Source organism: Mesocricetus auratus, unplaced genomic scaffold (assembly GCF_017639785.1).
Source record: "Mesocricetus auratus isolate SY011 unplaced genomic scaffold, BCM_Maur_2.0 Super-Scaffold_100028, whole genome shotgun sequence".
In the NCBI taxonomy this organism is placed as follows: domain Eukaryota; kingdom Metazoa; phylum Chordata; class Mammalia; order Rodentia; family Cricetidae; genus Mesocricetus; species Mesocricetus auratus.
Window position 1 is genome coordinate 23,095,586 of NW_024429209.1, and position 18,560 is coordinate 23,114,145.

Below are 18,560 nucleotides of genomic sequence, written 5' to 3' on the forward strand. Positions count from 1 at the left end.
CGTGCCATCAAAAGACAGCTGCCGCTATCCATGGTTGCTTTCCGGGGTGTGAAGCCCAGTGGTGTTTCCCCAGCTGGGAACCCTTTTCAACTCCCTTCCAAACAGACACAGAAGGTGGGCACTGCACGTGGTCTGAGTACAGACCACACCTTTCTTCCAAGCTTCGGCAAAGCTGCTGTGGCAGAAATGATCTCAAAGCCAAACCCAGCAACCGAAAAGCCCGATGGTGAGCAGGTGAAGCCACATGAAGAGACCCCAATGACTGATCGAAAGCCGTGTCCAACATCCATTCTGTCTTCCATACACCAGCCTCCTTTGTTAAGAGTGGGGCACGGAAGATCTTCACGTGGGGCTCTAGGGACCATCCAAAAGACTCGTCATTGCGAGCAGAGCATTCTTACAATCAGACATAAAATTTTCATGGACCCTAAACCAGAAACACCCAGGAGAGCACCTACTCTCTCCAGAGCTGCCTGACTGGCACAGTCATCAGATTGGAGAGCTAGAAAGGGATGGTTATCGTGCAGACCCCCCGGCCCCCAGGTTCATCCCCTGTGCATCTCAGGCAAGCATTGAATTCTTTCCAAGGCTGTTTCCTCGTCTGTCAGATGAGGCGGTTCAGTGTCTTCACTTTGAAGAAGGTTGCTGCAAGAATAAACCTAGGTAGGCATCCCAGGCATGGGGTAGATTTCTGAACCCCTCAGGTATCAGGAAGATACGTCTCTACGGGACTCACTGAATCAAGTGCAGTCCGCCGCAACATGCTTCTTCCCACAGCTCTCCCTGAATTCCAGTCAATGACTATTGGGCTGAAGTTGGATTTAGGCACCTTGCTTTTCACACACACACACACACACACACGCGCGCGCGCACGCGCATCTAAATTCACAAAAGCACTGAGGACGAAGGCTGCACCTAGCCAGGAGCTCTCTCTGACTTCCGGGAAGGTGATCCCAGGAGGTGTGAAATCTGATTTGACCTGTTCTCCTCAAATAGGATCCAGGGTGGACAGTGACTTCTTCCTGGCAAAACGGGCGTGGGAAGAATCAGCAATCTTTTTTCTTTTACTACATTTTAGTGAAAAAAAATTGTCAATGCAGTATATTCTGATCCTGTTCTTCCCTTCCCCAAACTCTTCCCAGATCCTCCTTCCCACTTCCCTATCCACCCAACTTCGTTCTCTCTCTCTCTCTCTCTCTCTCTCTCTCTCTCTCTCTCTCTCTCAAAAAATCCCAAGAAACAAATGAAAATCAAAACAAGCAAGAAACCAATAAGACAAAAAAATGATGCCAGAAATAAGTAAAACAAAATAAAGCGTCCACAAAAACACCACTGAGTTTGTTTTGTGTTGGCCAACTACTCCTGGCACGAGCCCTGCTCTGGAATGTGGTTGATGCACCTAGTGACACTCTGCTGGAGAAAATCCAGCTCCCTTTGCCAGCAGGTATTAACTAAGGGCAGGAGCCTCTCTGCCCACTTCTTAGTGCTGGGGCTCCATCTGGCCTGACCCTCCCCCCACCCCCAGCAGGTCTTGAACGCGGCGTGCTGCCAGCCTCCTGTGCCCCTCCACCCTGCCGTGTGTGGAAGACAGTTTCCTTGGAGTTGTCCACCCCCTCTGTCGCTTTTGCCTCCCTCTCTCACGTGGATCCCCCGAGGATCCCCGAGCCTTCAGGGGAGGGGCTTGAGGAAGCCATCCCACTTAGGACCCAGTGCTCCAAAGCCTCCCGCTGTCTGCGCGATGTCTTCTTGAGGGTCTCCGTGCCAGTTCCCACCCTACTGCAAGGAAGTTCTCCGGCGTGAGTTGAGCAAGGCAGCGATACGCTGGTATTAGCGACGTGTCATTGGGGGTTATTTTACTTCACTACGATCCTTTAGCAGAAGAGCAGCATGAGGTGTTTTATTTTTTTTTCCTCCTCACCATAAGGCCCATGACCAAACTGCTCTCTGGTTCTTGGCCACGTTAGCAGCGTCAAGTGTGGGTTCCGTCTCGTGAAGTGAAACCTTAAATCAAGTCAGGAAAGTGGCTGGTTACTCCCGTATCATTTCTGCCCCAACCGCACCAGGATATCTTACAGGCGGGTCACGGGTGTAGGCCAAAAGGTTTGTAGCTGGGCCATAATAATGAGTGCCTTTATTCTCCAGGAGCGCTCAGATGCCTTCCAGCTCCATGAATACTCATCAGTGGGGGCAAAGCTCCTAGTTCGGCACCAGCCCGACTTTTCCGTGCTCAGTGGCATACGCTCATGTGGTCTTCATCCGTAGGACCTTACCCATGGGTCATAGAGAGCAACCAATAGTTCTATCAATAGCCCGGGATGTTTGAGGGACTCCATGCTGCCCCTTTGGCCAGCAGTTTAACAAAATGTAGCCTGCATCTGTCGCTGGAGGTTTTACTTGGTGGTATAAGACATCTGGTTGGGGCACTGTCTCTCTTACAATTTGGCAACTCTATTTGGATTCTTCTCACAGATGTGTAGATTTTAGAAAGCTCCTGTGGCAATAAATCCCACATGGCTTTTCAAATACCCTTTGGCATTATTTGTCCCTCCCTGGGGTCCCCCTCTTAACCTTCTCTCCCATCCCCCTCCCTATTTAATCCTCGTATTCTAGTTTCCCCATTGTCTCTCCATAAGACTGCATGTTCTTCCCTTGGGAGATTTTCTACCCCCACCCCGTGCCTCCCACACTTGTTCCTTGCTGGGTACCTACCTTCTGTGGCTATTCGGACTGTAGTAAATATATTGCTGATATCCACATGTAAGAAAAAAACATACGATATTTGCCTTTATGGGGCAGGGGGTGTCATAGGTTAACTTACTCGGGATGATTTTTGCTAGCTCCATTCATCTGCCTGAAACTGTCACAATCTCATTTCCCCCTAATGGCTGGGTAGTATTCTATTGTGTGATGGTACCACGTTTTCGTTATCCGCTCATCATAAGAGCCAGAAACTGGGAACGGCCTAGGATCAGCATTCTTGATGATGATGACGATGATGACGATGAAGATTATGATGATGGGACAAAGGGAGGGACAGTGTTCCTATGATGAGGGAGTAAAGTCCTCTGGGAAGCTGACCAGAGACAGCAGGGGTTACCCTGGGAATGAGGTGAGAAAGCCCAGACAGCCACGGGGAGCTGTGAACACAGTTGAGTCTTGTGAGGACACAAAGACATGGTACCAGATAAGACAGTGACTCAGTGAGGCTGGCCCCTGCAGGAGCTCCAGGGAGCCCTGTGATTGGCGGCTCTCCCTCATAGACTGTTCTCTCCAGCCATGCCACCTGCAGAACATGTGGCTTGTGTCACTGTGCAGGGCTCACCTGCTGGCTGCCAGAGGCCACAGAAATCATAGGTGCCCTTATGATGGTTACAGATGGGCAGGAGGGTTCAGCCGGAGAGGGTGCTTCTGCTCCTGCCTGAGTCATGGGACTGGAAACTTACAAGTTTGGTTGGTTAGTTGATTGGTTGGCGGGCTTATTTGTCTCGAGACAAGGAGTTGTGTACTTGAAACTATGTAGCTGAGGTTAGCCATGGACAAGACAAGGTGTTGTGTAGCCTGGGCCAACTTGAAACTATGTAGCTGAAGTTGGCCACGGACTCTGAAAACCCTTCCTTTGCCCCCAACTGCCGGAATGACAGGCGTACACCACCACACAAAGCTGTCCTGGGGTTTCTCCACTCATCTTTTGACTCTTTTTAGAGAGCACTAGAATGAGGTCTGAAGTTAGGGTCTGTCCTGGGTGCGACCAGGACTTCTGCAAGATGAAGCCAGGCTCCCAAGAACCCCCCAACCTTGCTGATTCTGCTGGTGATGGAGAAAGGAACTATGGGCAGGTTTGTGTTGTCCTGTGTGTTTAATTAGCACATTCGTCCACCATTCAAATATTTAATGAGATTGTTTTTTCTCCTCTTGACAACAGGAGTTCTGACACTTGCTGAACCAACTTGGTGTCTTAATTAAGGATTCATCTCTATGAATCTTTGTTCCCAAAAGATTGTGTGGGAGTCGGAAGCCCAAGAAGCAGGCTGAGTTAGGGTCAGAAATAACCATCATCAGCTTATCATGAGAACCAGGTGCCAGCAGGTTCACGCAAACAAACCCAGAAGCTGCGGTTCTGTGTGCTGTGCTGGCTTCTGTATGCTTGGCTTTTGTCTGCAGGAACTGTTCAGGAGCTCGTGGACAGCGTGTTCCACAAGACTGGTGTCCTAGTAGACTTGAGAGCGGCCCCGTGTACACTCCTCTAAGCCAGAACCAGCTACAGTGACTCTGATCCTCTTATCAGTCAGGAGGCCAAGGCTTAAGGGGACCGTAGCCTCGTGAGGTCCCTATCGCTAAGCTGTAGAATGTCCCAGGGTCTTCAGCACACCCCCTCAGCCTCAGCTTCTCCTCCGGCCTGACTGGGTTGCCATGGGGATGAGACACGACAGCCTGTGTGCAAGCATCACCTGAGCGTCCACACTCATTCCCCAGCGAGGTTCAGCCACTGGGGCAAGAAGGAATGCAGACCCCATCCCACTGGCCTGTGGTCAGGCTTCTGGGCAAAGGTCTGTAACTCAGAATCTTCTGCAACTGCATTTGAAGAGTCAAAGAATCCAAGTTCACGCCAGAGAATGAGAGAGGTAGAGAAAATAACACTGGGTTCTCAAACCTGCTTTCCCGGCTGTTTGGTAGCCGCCCCTAGTCAGGGCTTTCTGAGAACCTCCTTGTGATCTACAAGACGGGCTATGCAAAGAGCTGCAGAGTGTCTTCTGGTGAGAGTGAGGCTGCTGTGGAGGGGACTGAAGAAACCCTCATGAGCATGACCCTGCGGCACTGCTCAGGCATCCTCGGGTGTCCCCTGGGCTTTTCACAACATCTCTCTCTCTCTGAATATGTGTCCCACCCATGAGGTCCAGTAACTTGTTCTTCCTCACATCTCCCAGCAGGCTGGACACCTGTCCCCGGCTCCTTCATGGCCTTGCGGCAATGTCTGTCCCCTCCTCATGCTGCGCACAGAGTATGTCTTACCAGATGTCACTTCCAGGGACCTCCAGTCATTCTCTGGTATAGAGACTGACCTAAGGACTGGTCAGTTTGCCTCTGGTATTCCAGGCAGGTCCCCCTAGCTGACCACTCCCTTGCATGCTGCAACTTTGGTGTGTGTGTGTATGTGTGTGTGTGTGTGTATGTGTGTGTGTGTCTGTCTGTCCAGCCCACAGTTGTAAACACCATGGGTCAGCCTGAAGATACCCCAGGTTCTGTGTACAGAGAAGGTGCCTGTCGCTACCTATGCTGTGACTTAGCTTTCCAACCCTAGTCCTCATGCATCCCGAGTCTGGCTTCTTCCCCAGCTCCAGCCTGGATCTCCCCCTATGACAGCAGTTCCTCCAGAATGGCTGCTCTGCCTCAGGTGTCCCCACTACTAGAAGCTCATTTGGCAGTTCCTGCCTGGAATGTGTAATGAGCCCTGTGAATTCATATTCTATCTGTGTTTGTTGAATAACAAGCATTCTGTCCTGCTGGGAGCCCACTCCCCCTCTGAGAACAGGAGACCACCATCTCCAGGGCCGTGGGCCAGGCATCCTGGGTAGAAAAGCTGCATCCCTGAGTCCTGTGTAGGATGGCTGTACACCCCCAGTAAGTAAGCTCATTGGGGTGTGGCTGCTGGGCTCAGGGCCCTCCGCTGGGACAAAACACAAAAACACAACTATGTCTGAGAGCCACACACAGTTGGGAAGTCAGTGACATAGATAGCGCCCTGTCTTTGTGCCGCAGACGCTGTATTAAGAGCCCCCAAACAGGACCAAAAGAGAGAGGAGGAGCTCCTACTCTCTCCTCTAGCAATACTGGCTCTCAGGCAGGATGAGATCTCAGACATTTTTCTTCTCTCCATCACTGTCCCTGGCAGTTGCACTGCATACAGTAGGGGCTTGTTAAGTGCTCGATGAGTCTTGGTTGGCAAGACCCTCTTAGCCGAGGTGTCTTGTAAGTTATGCTGGGCTCTCTCTGAGGGGCACAGCTGGTCCTCAGGAGTCTCCTGAGCTGGCTCAGCTGCTGGCCCTGACGGCCACCTGTCCTCTTTACAGGACCCAGAGACCACTGGGAAGGTGGTTGTGTCTTTTGATGCTGGAGAGAAAAGACTACCATACAGACACAGAATGGAAGGCCCCTTGTGGCTCTCTGTGCCTGTCGTACTACCCCAGAAGCTAGCAGTACCCCCAGGAGCTGCCACCAGAGAGGACTATATACAAGATGCTCCGAGCATCCACTGATGCCGAAAGTGAAATTAAAAAAAAAATAATTAAAAGCTTGGACTCCTCCAAAGGTCGAGGGATTAAAAATCCCTAAGGCAAAAATGAGCCACAATCAAAGAGACCATGGCTCTTATCTGCCCTCCACACATGCTGTCCTGCCCCGTACGGTCGGCTTTAATTATTGGCGCTTCTTTTTAAGTTAAAGATGAATTTGAGACAGCAATGAACTTGGGAGGTTTATCTTCCAATTACAGGGAACCTGTTCATAATGATCACTTAGGGCTGCCGTGGCTTTTCCCTCAGTAACTGATGTGGCTGGGAACCATGGGAGAACAGAGGAGCCACGGACTACAAGGACCAGCAACACATCCTGGATGAGCCTTGTCCCTACCACATATATCCCTGCAGGCGGGGCCTTAGATCCAGGGTATCCTGTTGCCCGCACCAAGTATCCAAGTCAGTATGCCTCACAGCACCAGGAGCACCAATGCTCTGGGCATGAGTCTGCTGAGATCACCAGAGAGCCTTCACTCATTTCCCAGCCCAGCTAACACAGCCGAGTACCCACTGGGTGCCAGTCACCCTCACCACTGGCACTAACTGCCCCGTGTTTCCTACCTTTCTGTACATTGACACTGTGGCCATAGTTTGTGTGTCCAGGTGGGGTTTTAATGTAGAGGACTCTGCAAAGTATACACTCACCGCACCACCTAGGGTGCCTAGTGAATGTGGCCACAGTGGGGGGGAAGAGGTGAGGACTGAGGGTCCTCAATAACGCATTGTAACGTGCATTCTTCCCGCCAGCCGCCTGGGTCCCGTTGCTGCTTTAGCCCCCAAATAACACATGAGACGCTGTATTAATCATGAAGCTGTTGGCCGTTTGCAGTGGTTTCTTATCAACTAGCTCTGACTTAATTATTAACCCATAATTACTAACATATAGTTCTATAAGGATTTATCTTTCTGAGGACGCCATCCTGATGCGTCCTGTCCTCCCGCGATCACATGGCGACCCTCCACTCTTGACTACATTTCCCAGAATCCTCCTTGACTCCTAGCCCCACCTATCTTGCTTCCCTGTTGACCAACAGTGCTTTATTTACATATACACAGACATACTTCCCCCATCAGCACATAGTCGGGGACAAGGTATTCAGCTTAGTGCAGGAAAGATGAGCTTGGACTGGCGACTCTGATTGGCAGCTGCTAACAAGGGTGCAGCCATGGGTGCCTGCAGGACTCTCACCGATTGTGGGTCGCTGTCTCTACCTGGGTGCCTCCTTCATCCCTGTCTGAAAGGAGCTACGCCTGCTGGAAAGTGACTTGTGTTACCATTTAAAATTCCCCAAGAGCCCACAACACTCTCATTGGTTTAGGGAGTGCAAGAGTCGGCTTACTGATCTGATCGTAGTTCTGTGGTCTGCTCGGAGTTCCTGAAAACCAGATCAAGGCAGAAATGAACAAGTGGGAACAGCGGGCTTGGAAGCGTTGTAATTCACTCAGCACAAACTTTCAGGACACTTGTCCATGTGGGTGCAAGGCTACGTACGGCAGACCACGCCTCCCTCTCTCTTCCTACTCTGTGTCTCTCTTTTTATTCCCTCACTTTTTAATGATTTAAACTAAACCCTCCTAGGGCTGTCTTTCTCACCCGCACCCTATCTCTCAGGACTCTTCCTCAGAGCATCCACAATCTGAAGTTCAAGGGAGACCTGCTCACTGCCCAACTTCTAGTGGTCACCAGACTGACCATACAAACTAGGCAGGGCATGTGCTTTATGTCAGACCTTGGGTGGAGAGAAAAATCATAGTGACACCAGGGGACATTCCCGCAGGAGAGAAGCCCGCAGTAATGGCTGAGGGTGGGAGCAGGACTGAGTATTGGCTATCTCCACTGGACCTAGGAAGGACTATAGCCATCTGCCCTCCGGCCATATGTTTTCCTGAGGCTCAGAAGACCCTACCTCTCCCTGGTGGAGCCCCTGATGCTTACCACCTACACAGCACTTCCCAGAGCCCCCTCTCTGGTAGCTGCAGGGCCTCGTTTGTCACAGCCTTCTAGATTTGGGAGCCCACTGGGGAGGTCTGGAGTCAGGGAGCAGGGGCTTGAGCAGAGGGGTCATGGGGCCATGTGGAGCTAGAGCTACCTGTCACCTGTGGGCTCCAGCTCCGAATTCTTGAACTAACCCTGAGGCACCTACAGCATCTCCCTCCAGGCAGCTGGGCCCTCCTCCCCCTTTTGCCTGGCTTTGTCAGAGAGACAGCACCAGCCACTGAGGCCCAGGCCAGGCTAAGACGAAGCCTCTGTGGAAGCCTTCCACTACATCCCTGCTCCCTTCACTCCCTGACCCAGAAACTGAACCTCGCAGAGACAACGCTGCCCCCATAGCCTACACCTCTGGAGTTCAATTAGCCCAGAAGGAAACTGGCAAGCTAGAGGAATTGGGGAGGGGGAGGGGGACGGACAGATGGATTTGACGTGGGGTACTCGCCGACACCTTACCTGCCATGCTCTGAGCAGCCTGAACCCACTGGTTCCTGCCTGACTCTGGCTTCAGGGAGATTACTGGAGTCCCCATCCTGCTCCCTCCTGGCCATCACGGATGTCTGACCCCATTGTGGTAATTGAGGGCATTTGTCTTTACTTTTCTTTCCCTCAAGTAATTTTGGCCTTTCGTGATAAAATTTATAAATATAGATTCACAGGAAGCTGCATGGACAGAGCTGCTTTTGTCCTGTCTCCAGCCTTCTCCCTGGCCACACTGGGTGTCACTCGTGCGGACTATGTCACAGGGCTGGCTTCCACAGACATGTCCCTTAAGTGCCCTATGATGTCCAGTGTCTTCACCACTGTTATATTGCTGTGGGAAGACATGATGAGTGCGGGGCAGCTCTAAGAAGACACATCATCTAATAGGGTTCTTGCATACCGTTGCAGAGGCTGAGTCTGTTATCATCTTGGTGGGGAGCATGTTGGCAGGCGTGGCAGGCGTGATGCTGGGGCAGTAGATGAGAGCTGCATCCTGATCCACGGGCAAAGAGAGTGAGGCGGGGTCTAGCATAGGCTTTTGAGACGTCAAAGCCCATCCCTAGTAACACAGTTCCTCCATGAAAGCCACACCTCCTAGTCTTTCAAATCCTATAGAGGAGTTCCACACCCTGGTGACTAAGCACTCAAATGTTTGAGTCTGGGGGCCATTCTTGCCCAAGCCACCACATCCGGCTAGCAGCACCCTGCAGCCCAACCCCAAGGACAGTAAGAGAAGATGGCGTCATCTGGTATCTCAGTCCTACCCAAGACCCACGCATGATATATGCACCGTACAAACAGCCTCCTGGTTTGAATTAGGGAGACTGTCTTAGACTCCACCTTCTTCCTTGATCATGTGCCTTCATGGGCAAGCAACAGTACCCTCACAGACGGTCCAGGCTCAGCAATAACTCTGTACCTCCCTCCATCCTCCCAGCCATCCTCCCTCCCTCCTCCCCGCTGCCTGAGTCCCTCTCCAATTGACTTCATGTGTGCACTTCTCTTGTAATCCCCACCTCTTCTTTCCTTCCTCCCACCATGCCCGCTTTCTCCCCAACAGGACCTTATTTTTAAAAATCACCTGCATTACTTCTCAGTCTAAAGTCCTCATGACCTTATAAGAATAACAGTATATGAGTAACTGTCATGTTTACTGAATTCATGTTGGTGCAGAAGCCAAGCTCTCCTGTGCTGGGAGAGACTGGAGGAGCAACTAACAGGTTAGAAAGATAAATTGCAGGGTTGGGAGCAACCGTGGCCGGCTTCACTGGGAGCATGGCTCACTGGGAGCACAGCTTCACTGGGAGCACGGCTCACTGGGAGCACAGCTCACATTCTCATTTCTCCAGCCTTCTGAGTTCCCCCATCTCCCTAGCTGCCTCTGAATCACCCAAATGCATACTCAGAGGGATGCAGAGTAATGTTTCTGGGCTGAGCATCAGTAGCAGCCAACTTTGTGGGTGTTCGTTTTTGGTTATTTGTGTATGAATCCTGGGGGATTTTTTTTTATCCTAAGGCAGTCTTGGAAGACTATCCACATCTGGGGTGAGAGAGCCTAATGTCAGAGTCATGCTGCATGGTCCTTTGTCATTGTCTTCCTACTCCTCTCTGAGCTGGTTTTGAGTCCCCTTCTTATGACACCAAAGATGGTGTATGGATCACGTGCCATGAACCAATAAAATAAAATGTGTGATTGCTACTGAAAGGGCCAATTAGTTCAGTTCTTGAGGGATCCTACCCTGAAGTCATGAGAAAAGAGCAAGAGCCTTCTAAGGGACAGGAAGAGTCACAAAGGGAAAAAGAATCAGAAGCACATAGGACGTAACCCCCTCAGCAGGGAAGACATGGGAGGGACTAGGCCAGCAGGGTGTAAAGGTAGAAAAAAGAAAAGGACATCCTCCCAGCACCAGGCCCCTCGCCCAAGAGATGACAAGAGAGATTTCCCCACTGTGCCAAGGAAGGGGCTTAAAGTCAAGAGCAATGAGTTTGAGAGAGAGTGAACAGGAAACAGTGAAAGGAAATGGGGGGACATAACAGAGTATACAGTGGTGAGGAGGCAGGCAGGTTTGATCTGGTAGAGCCTCACGTCTAGTGTGGAGAGACTGTGGACATGGGACGAAGGAGAAAGGAAGGAAGGAAGATGATCAGTGGGGATGGATGGATGGATGTGTGCCATGATAGATGAGATGATGGATGAATGGATGGATGGATGGAAGTATGGATGGATAGAAAGCTAATAGGATGGATGGATGGAGGCATGGAAGGATGGATGGATGGATGGATGGATGGATGGATGGAAAGCTAATAGGGTGGATGGATGGATGAATGGATGGATGTCATGATAGATGCTAGGATGGATGGAAGGATGGATGGATGGAAGGAAGGATGGATGGATGGAAAGCTAATAGGATGGATGAATGGAGGCATGGAAGGATGGATGGATGGATGGATGGATGGATGGATGGATGGATGGAAGGATGGATGGATGGGTGGATGTCATGATAGATGATAGGATGGATGAATGGGATTACATAGATAGAAGGATTGATGGACAGATGTGATGGATGGGTGAATAAGAAAATGTGAGAGAGTAAGATCAGAGAGGAGAAATTAACTTGTAGAGTATTTAAAGATAGAGGAAAAGAGTAGCACCATAGCTGAGTGAAGAGGCTAGCACCAGAGTGGATTGGCCCTACATGTCAGCACTGGTTTGTGTGCCTCATCCACAAGACCTCATGGCGCCATAGTGCTCAGCACCACACTGCAAGAGACGAGAAAACAGCTTTCTGAGGAACACTGGAGACGGACACAGTAAGGACAGGGCAGAGCTGGGGTGCCGGGTGACATGGGTACCTGGAGATCAGCAGGAGGAAGGATTCCATAGTTCCTGGTGAAGTACAGATGTCCACACTTGAGTCTGAGTGTGTCCCCATGACCCACCTTGAGGGGAATGCTTCAGACACAGGGGCCATTTTCTGGCTTTGCAGCTAAGTTCAAGCAGAGCTGCTTTCTGTGGAGCATGGAAGCAGAAGGGATCCAAGCACTGATGGCCTTCAGAGTGCCCAAGATTCCCCTCATCCCACACGACACAGAATGGGGGATTGTGCTACCTCTGATGGAGTCCCCCCAAGGTGCCACCAAGCATGCCGATACTGTAATGAAGCAAAATAAAAGACTCTGACACCCAGTAACGCACATCTGTCATCAGCCCCCATGACCTTGGCTGTCAGAAGGAATAAGAGCAGATGTGAGCTAGTGACAGGGTGTGGGGACAGGAGCCAACCCGGACACCTACCCGAAGAGCACAGTGGTGTTCCAGGGTGCTTGGGCATCGCTCGCATGTTCAGTGTGGTGCTGAGCAAGAGGTGTCAAAGAACCAGGAGCTCACAACTCCTGCCACCGTGGTCAGTGGCATCGTGGCCTGTGGTGGGAGGGCCTGCCCCTCCAACAGGGCTCTCCAGAGCTCTCTCAGCAGTGCCCCCCCAACAGGATCAGGAGTCAAGCTGGCATCTGATCGGCAACACTGACTCTTGTTAACTTGCCCAATTAGTTGGTGCCCTTCCGGCAGCTGACTCCCTAGCTGGCTGCTGCTCTGTTATTTACTGGGTGTGCTCGTGACTCAAGAGCGCACAGGCAGTTCCCAGCCTAAAATAAAAGCACCCAAGATATCTACATCAGTGAAAAAACACACAAACAAACAAACAAAACCTCCTCGAAGAATGACAAAGGTCACACTGAAATTCAACTTGACACCGGGAGGGAAAGGTAGACGGAGACCATGCTATACGTACCCAGGGGCCGTCCCTGCAGTGTCATAAGGGGAGAGAGTCATGTGTCTAGCGTTGGCCTCTTCACACCATTTAAGTTCTGAATGCAGAGAGCTTGCAGGTCAGGCACTCCTGGGGTTGGGAGCAGCAGCAGCAGCACTTCTCAAAGGTTTTTATGTCGCCCGGGCAGTCACGCCACTCTCTCTCTTACATTATGAGTACCACCAGGGAAGGGAAACTTGCCCAGTTATCCACCAAAGCCACTGCCAGCCTTACCACCATGGAGATTCTCTGTTGGAGGCTGAGCCCACCCCGTTGGCCTCACTGTGTCACAGACGCGGCAATGGCTCTCTCACGGCTCTGGTTGCCTTGTCTTTGTGGATGGTGTTCGTGGAGAGACCACGGGGAAAGAGAGCTCCAGATCTGCCTTCCATGCGGAATTCTGCAGCCTCGTGTTTAGTGGGAGATTTTTGCTGCAAAATTCCAGGGAAAGCAGCTTGTGTTCTCTCCAGCCTGAGGAATGCGCGCGCTCAAAGCTCTTCGTGTCTCGTCTCCGCATCCTGACCATCAGCCAGGTCTGTCTTCCAGCCTGGGGAGATAAAAGCCACCCGCCTTTCCCTTGAGGGCCACAATGCTGACCCCATATGAACCTTGGTGGCCAAGCTCATTGCTGACACAGTGTCCCCCCCCCCCCCCAGACCAGTCCAGTTTGCAAAGGGACTGACGTCCAGATGAGAACATGAGTGTGCATGAGACAGATGCCAGTGGGGCTCAGAAAACAGTAGCACAGTCACACTCACATGACCCAGCTAGAGACTGGCGGTATCGTGCACGCTGGCCTCTGGGCTTCCATGGAGTGCTGCCAGTGTCTGGAGGAGTCATGAGAGGCTGGGAGACTGCAAGAGTCAGTGTCACATGGTAGGGGCACTCCCACCCTCCAACAGGTGAGAGTCAGTGTGCAGACTCCTGTCTAAGTCCCCTGCCCTGGTGGGAGGAGACAGTTGCTTCTAAGAGGAGGACTAGAGATGGATCTTTAGGAGTTGACAGGGGGGTTGTTGCGGAGAATTTATTAAACATCCTTGAGCACACACGTGGCTCTCCTACCACCAGAAGACTGCTTTCATCCCCCAGCAAACTCAGGGAAGGTTAATTAAACACGAGACATTGATTGCTGTTGGAAGAGTGACAGCATTTGGGCCGTGCTCCCGGGTCTGTCTTTGGGTGGTTCTCAGTTCCTTACCTACTGATAACTCCTTAGCACTGACCCAGGTCAGCCGGAGCAGGTGGCTGACCACAGAGGGAGTCACAGCAGCGCAGCCCTCCAGAGAGTGCTTGGTCTGATTTCCCAAGGAGATGGATGGATGGTTGATGGCTGGGTGGGTGGTTCTATGAGGTTCAAGGAAGGCAGCTCTGTGAAGCTTCGGATTCTCTGAGTGGTGTTCAGGCACCTGGCCTGCAGTAGGAGGACCCCCGATGAACAGATGAACACGGCAGGATTTGAGGGGACCCCCTGGGGAGCACGAGGCAGCTCACTAGGCACAGGTCTGAGCAGGCTTGGCCGCGGCTCCATCCCAGCGCCACGGTGGGGACTCCCCCCCCCAGCTGCCCACCTGCCCTTAGGGGTCTCTAGGCCTCGCTGCCCCCCCATTTGTTCTGCTCAGTGTGGGCTAAACTTAGGCACCATTTGTTTCGACACAGGTTTGGAGCCAGGCACTGGGTGCCTGGTGTCAATGAAAAGGACAAAGAGGCTGGGACACCCTAACCCCGCCCCTCACACACACCCCAGGACCCAACAGATGCTATGGCCCTCAGGGTTCCAACGCATGTAGAGGACCTGGAAATGTGTGTTCTTCTTAAGTCCGGAAGAAAAAAAGAAATCACCTCACCCACATTATGTTTTTCTGCTTTGTTTTGTCTCCCTTTGCCATCACAGTGGCAGATCGCAATTCTCCTGTTGTTGGAGGAAGGTGAAGGGCGTCAGGTCATAGGTGCCCCGGTGGACTGGCCTGAGGTCTGGTAAAGAGGCGGGCAGATGGATAGCAATCAGAAGCTCCCTGGGGGTGCAGTTCAGCAGGCTGGGTGGGCGGCCAAACGTGAGGTCTGCCTGCAGGGAGAATCGGGACTTGTATTTGGAATAAGCCAGAGACATCGTGGGTGGGAGAGAGGCAGAAGCCCAAAGGTCCTCAGAATCTGCCCGGGCCATGGAAACGAAGTCCTCGGCACGGTCCCTGTTGCTGCCATGGTGGGTGGCCTTGAGCTTAGGGGCTGAACATGCGGATGCACTGTTCCCCCCGATCTGCAGCTGGGAGAGAATCCACTCCATTGCCTTGTTTGGGGTCCCAAGGTCCTCGAGTCCCTCAGCTGTGGCCTTTTCTCCATCCTGTGGGCCAGCAGTCGCATCTTGCTGACCTCTGTTTCTGCCCTGAGTCACCTCTCCATCCCCAATCCTTAACCCGTCCTGAACACCCCTGTTGTCGCCCCAGGTGAGGATAGCCAGCTAAGGCCACTAATCTTCACTGCACACCTGTGATGGGGAAGTCCCGTGTATGTGTCCATAGAGCACTGTTGGCCAACAGGGAAGCAAGATAGGTGGGACTAGGAGTCTAGGAGGATTCTGGAAAATGTCGTGAAGGAAGTCAACGCCATGTGATCCCCAGAGAAGAGAACAGCAAGTCTGGCGTTCTCAGAAAGATAAGTCCTTGTAAAAATATATGTTAGTAATTATAGGTCAAATATTAAGTCAGAGCCAGCCGATTAGAAACCATAGCAAACGGCCAACAGCTTTGTAATTAATATAGTGTCCTGTGTGTTATTCGGGGATTCAGACAGCTCCATAGGGCCCAGGCGGCTGGTGGGGAAGACTACACATTACACATTACCTGTGGGCCAGAAAAGCATTCCATCACCTTCTATGTTGCACACATGTCAAGGAACACAATGCCAAGTGCAAGGGCCCACTTGCCTGTAGCATGAATAATAAAAACCCAGAGACAGATATTGGGGTTCAAGCTGGAGATCAGAGAAGCAAAACAGCCAGGCCGCCGGAGAGCTCTCACCTCTACCAAGGGGCGATCCTGTCCTCAATGTGGCTGGAGACTAATCTCCAGCACTAAGGCCCTGCTCCTGTCTTATATACCTCTCTGGTGCTGGGATTAAAGGCACGCCCCGCCACGGCCTAGCCTCTATGGCCAACTCGTGTGGCTGCTGGGATTAAAGGCACGTGCCGCCACTGCCTGGCCTCTATGGCTACGGCTTGTTTTGCATTATGATCATCAGGCAAGCTTTATTAGATCATAGACAATATATCGCCACACTTGCCAGCCCAGAGCCTGCTCTTCTGCCATGGCAAGGGTAGAGCTTCCGTGTCAATTTAGATCTTGGCATGACGGACTGTTCTGGTCTGTCTGAGCTTTTCCTTCTCCTCCGCCCTGTGCTGTCTGTGGGCAGTGGGGCACTGTCACTCCATAAAGCCACCGCTGTGTGACAGGTGCTCAGGAAAAGTGACTGACTGTCGGTGAGGAAGATGCCCTTGGAGACTGAGAGAGACGGGGAGGGAGGGAGGAGAGAAGGAAGGAAGGAAGGAAGGAAGGAAGGAAGGAAGGAAGGAAGGAAGGAAGGAAGAATAAACTTCACTGAGCACAGGCATGAGTAACAGGCTGGGTGTCAAGAGGGATCAGGATGGAAAACTCCTGAGAGGAACTTGATTGGGTGGGGAGGTCTCACCTGACTAAATGGGACTCTCACAAAGGCAGAGTTAGACACGAGGGTGAGAATGAGGGGCCTGACTTCGTGGCAGGTTGTCCGTCGCAGCAAACTAACTTAGTAGGGTCATGGCTGAAGCTATGTGGAGAGGTCAAGGTGGAAATGGCCAGAAAGGGGGATCAAGGGATCCCAGCTAAAGTCCGAGGGGTACATAGTAGTCACTAGATCAGCCCCTGGGCATGAGACAGATCGAGCCCATGAGGACAGGAGCAGAACTCAAAGACAAACCCAAGCATGCCAACTCTGGGCCCTTACTTGCTGTCCAGGCTGTCCTAGCTCTGCTCTCGGATCTTCACGATAAAGGAAAGGGCTTTGGACCTTGGGAGTCACCATGGACGAGCTGGGCACCGGAAGAGGAGGGACCAGAGTGCAGAGGTCCTGGGGCTGCCCAGGCCCCTCACTGCCTGCGAATGCAGCTGCCCCAGCTAATTTCAACAGCTGCCACGCTCCCCACTGCCCTTGGTCCTCTGTTCTGAAATACCTCGTGCAGCATCAGAGGCAGTCAGGGATAGGAAAGTTAAGCAGTGATGATGGAGACCAGCCTCCCATTCCCACAAGAGCCTCAGGTAAACAGGACCGCTCACTGGAAGCCAGGGAGACGAGCATTCAGGAAGGGACCCCTGCAGCGAGCACCATAAGAGAAGGGGAGTCCAGACCCCAGACTTGGATCCTCCAGGAGTCAGCCGAGCATCCCAAAGCGACAAGAAAGTGTGCATGCTGACCGCTTCTGAGGACAGACAGCCAGCCACCAGGCCCCGGCTCTCCATCAAAGTCAACTGGGGCCCAGGAGCGGTGACATCACATGTTGGTACAAACCAAAGGTGTGGCTGTGACCTCACTGGTTGCCTGTCAGGAAGAATTCAAGATTTTTCACTCAGGGACATCCTAGTGACGTTTGCCCACAGGGTTTAAAGACAGAAGTGTTGTCCTTGAGAGTCCCTCTGTCTGTGAGTTACCCTGTGCAGAAGAGTTCCAGGTCATGCTGTCCCACCAGTCTGTAGCTGCAGCTGCTAATCTTGTATCAGAGGCAGGAGCACTTCCAGGATGTTTCCTTCCTCAGGAGTGTCTCTCTCCCTGGTCCTGAGGGAACACTGAATTCTGAGTCACATTAGAGTCACATGCCAGCCGGGTGAGCGGGACCGAGCATATATTATTTTTAAATGGAAATGAACATACACTAGTAAAAACAATGAACAAACAGATTAATTCAGAAGTGTGTGAGTGTGTGTGTGTGTGCGTGTGTGTGTGTGTGTGTGTCTGTCTGTCTCTCTGTCTGTCTGTCTGTGTGGTGTTGGGGACCAAACCCAGACTTTCAAGCATGCTTATCAAGTGACCACTGAGCTGCACCCTGGTCACTGTATTTGGGTTTTGAGAACACTTGATCCATTTATAAATAGATTTGCAGATGGATGCACTGTGGGTATTTTTGTTTGTTTGTTTGTTTGTTTGTTTCTCTCGCTAGTCAGACGGAGCCCTCCTTGTACATTCTGCTAGGATGCAGCAGCAGAATGCCACAGGCTGGGAGACTTAACAGGAGTCATTTAAGCTCTCTCTCTCCCAGAGGGTCGAAGGCCCTGGCCTCTCCTGTAGGCGTTCAGGGCAATGCCAGATCCATGAGCTCATGTGTCCAGAGGGAAAGAGTGGACCCATGCAGTCTCTTCCCTTGGGACACCAGTCCTCTGGCAGGAGCTCGCCCAGGAGTGCCCCCCCCCCCCCGCTTCCTGAGCCGTCCATCTAGCTCCCCACACAGCCCCAGGGCTTCTCCTCGTCTTGAGCCAGGGAGGGCTACAGACGAGGCCCCAGCCGCCCCCTCCCATCATCGCTCCCCCACCTCCCAGAATCTCAAGCATTCCAAACACAGAGCCGCCGTGGAGACCAACAGCACCGGAAAATTCTGCCAAACACTCCAGTCAGGAGATGAACTGGATAACGGGAGAGAAGAGCTTCTTCGAGGAACTGGAGCCCATCCAGCCTCAAACATTTTGTTACAGCATTTTCTGATTCCAAAGTACTGGCGTGGTTAACTTCTGTGTCAGCTCCAAACTGCAGGTGTGGGCTTGAAAAAAAGAAAGAAAGAAAGAAAGAAAGAAAGAAAGAAAGAAAGAAAGAAAGAAAGAAAGAAAGAAAGAAAAAGAAAGATGGTCTCTGGTGCTCGGCCAGGATTCAGTTCACAGCAGCTTCCTTTCTCAACAAGTTTACAGAACTGATCAAGAGGCTGTGGGAAGGGAGGAAGGTCACCACTAGCCTGTCTTCTGTGCCCTGCCC

At 51.9% G+C, this 18,560-nt stretch overlaps 1 protein-coding gene and 1 long non-coding RNA gene across 5 annotated transcripts in view; one reads left to right on the top strand and one right to left on the bottom strand.

Annotated features, from left to right (window-relative positions):
* The window catches only part of Cdh4 (cadherin 4), a 498,494-nt gene that overhangs the window by 279,722 nt on the left and 200,212 nt on the right, over window positions 1-18,560 (top strand). The window lies entirely within an intron of this gene.
* Window positions 13,589-17,066, bottom strand: LOC121134442. 2 transcript variants are annotated; one of them, XR_005871527.1, is made up of 3 exons: window positions 16,880-17,066; window positions 14,420-14,637; window positions 13,589-13,986 (listed from the first exon to the last, which is right to left on the bottom strand). It is a non-coding gene; the product is annotated as an uncharacterized LOC121134442 (long non-coding RNA). The 2 variants fall into 2 exon arrangements; XR_005871526.1 differs by lacking the exon at window positions 16,880-17,066 and adding an exon at window positions 15,413-15,497.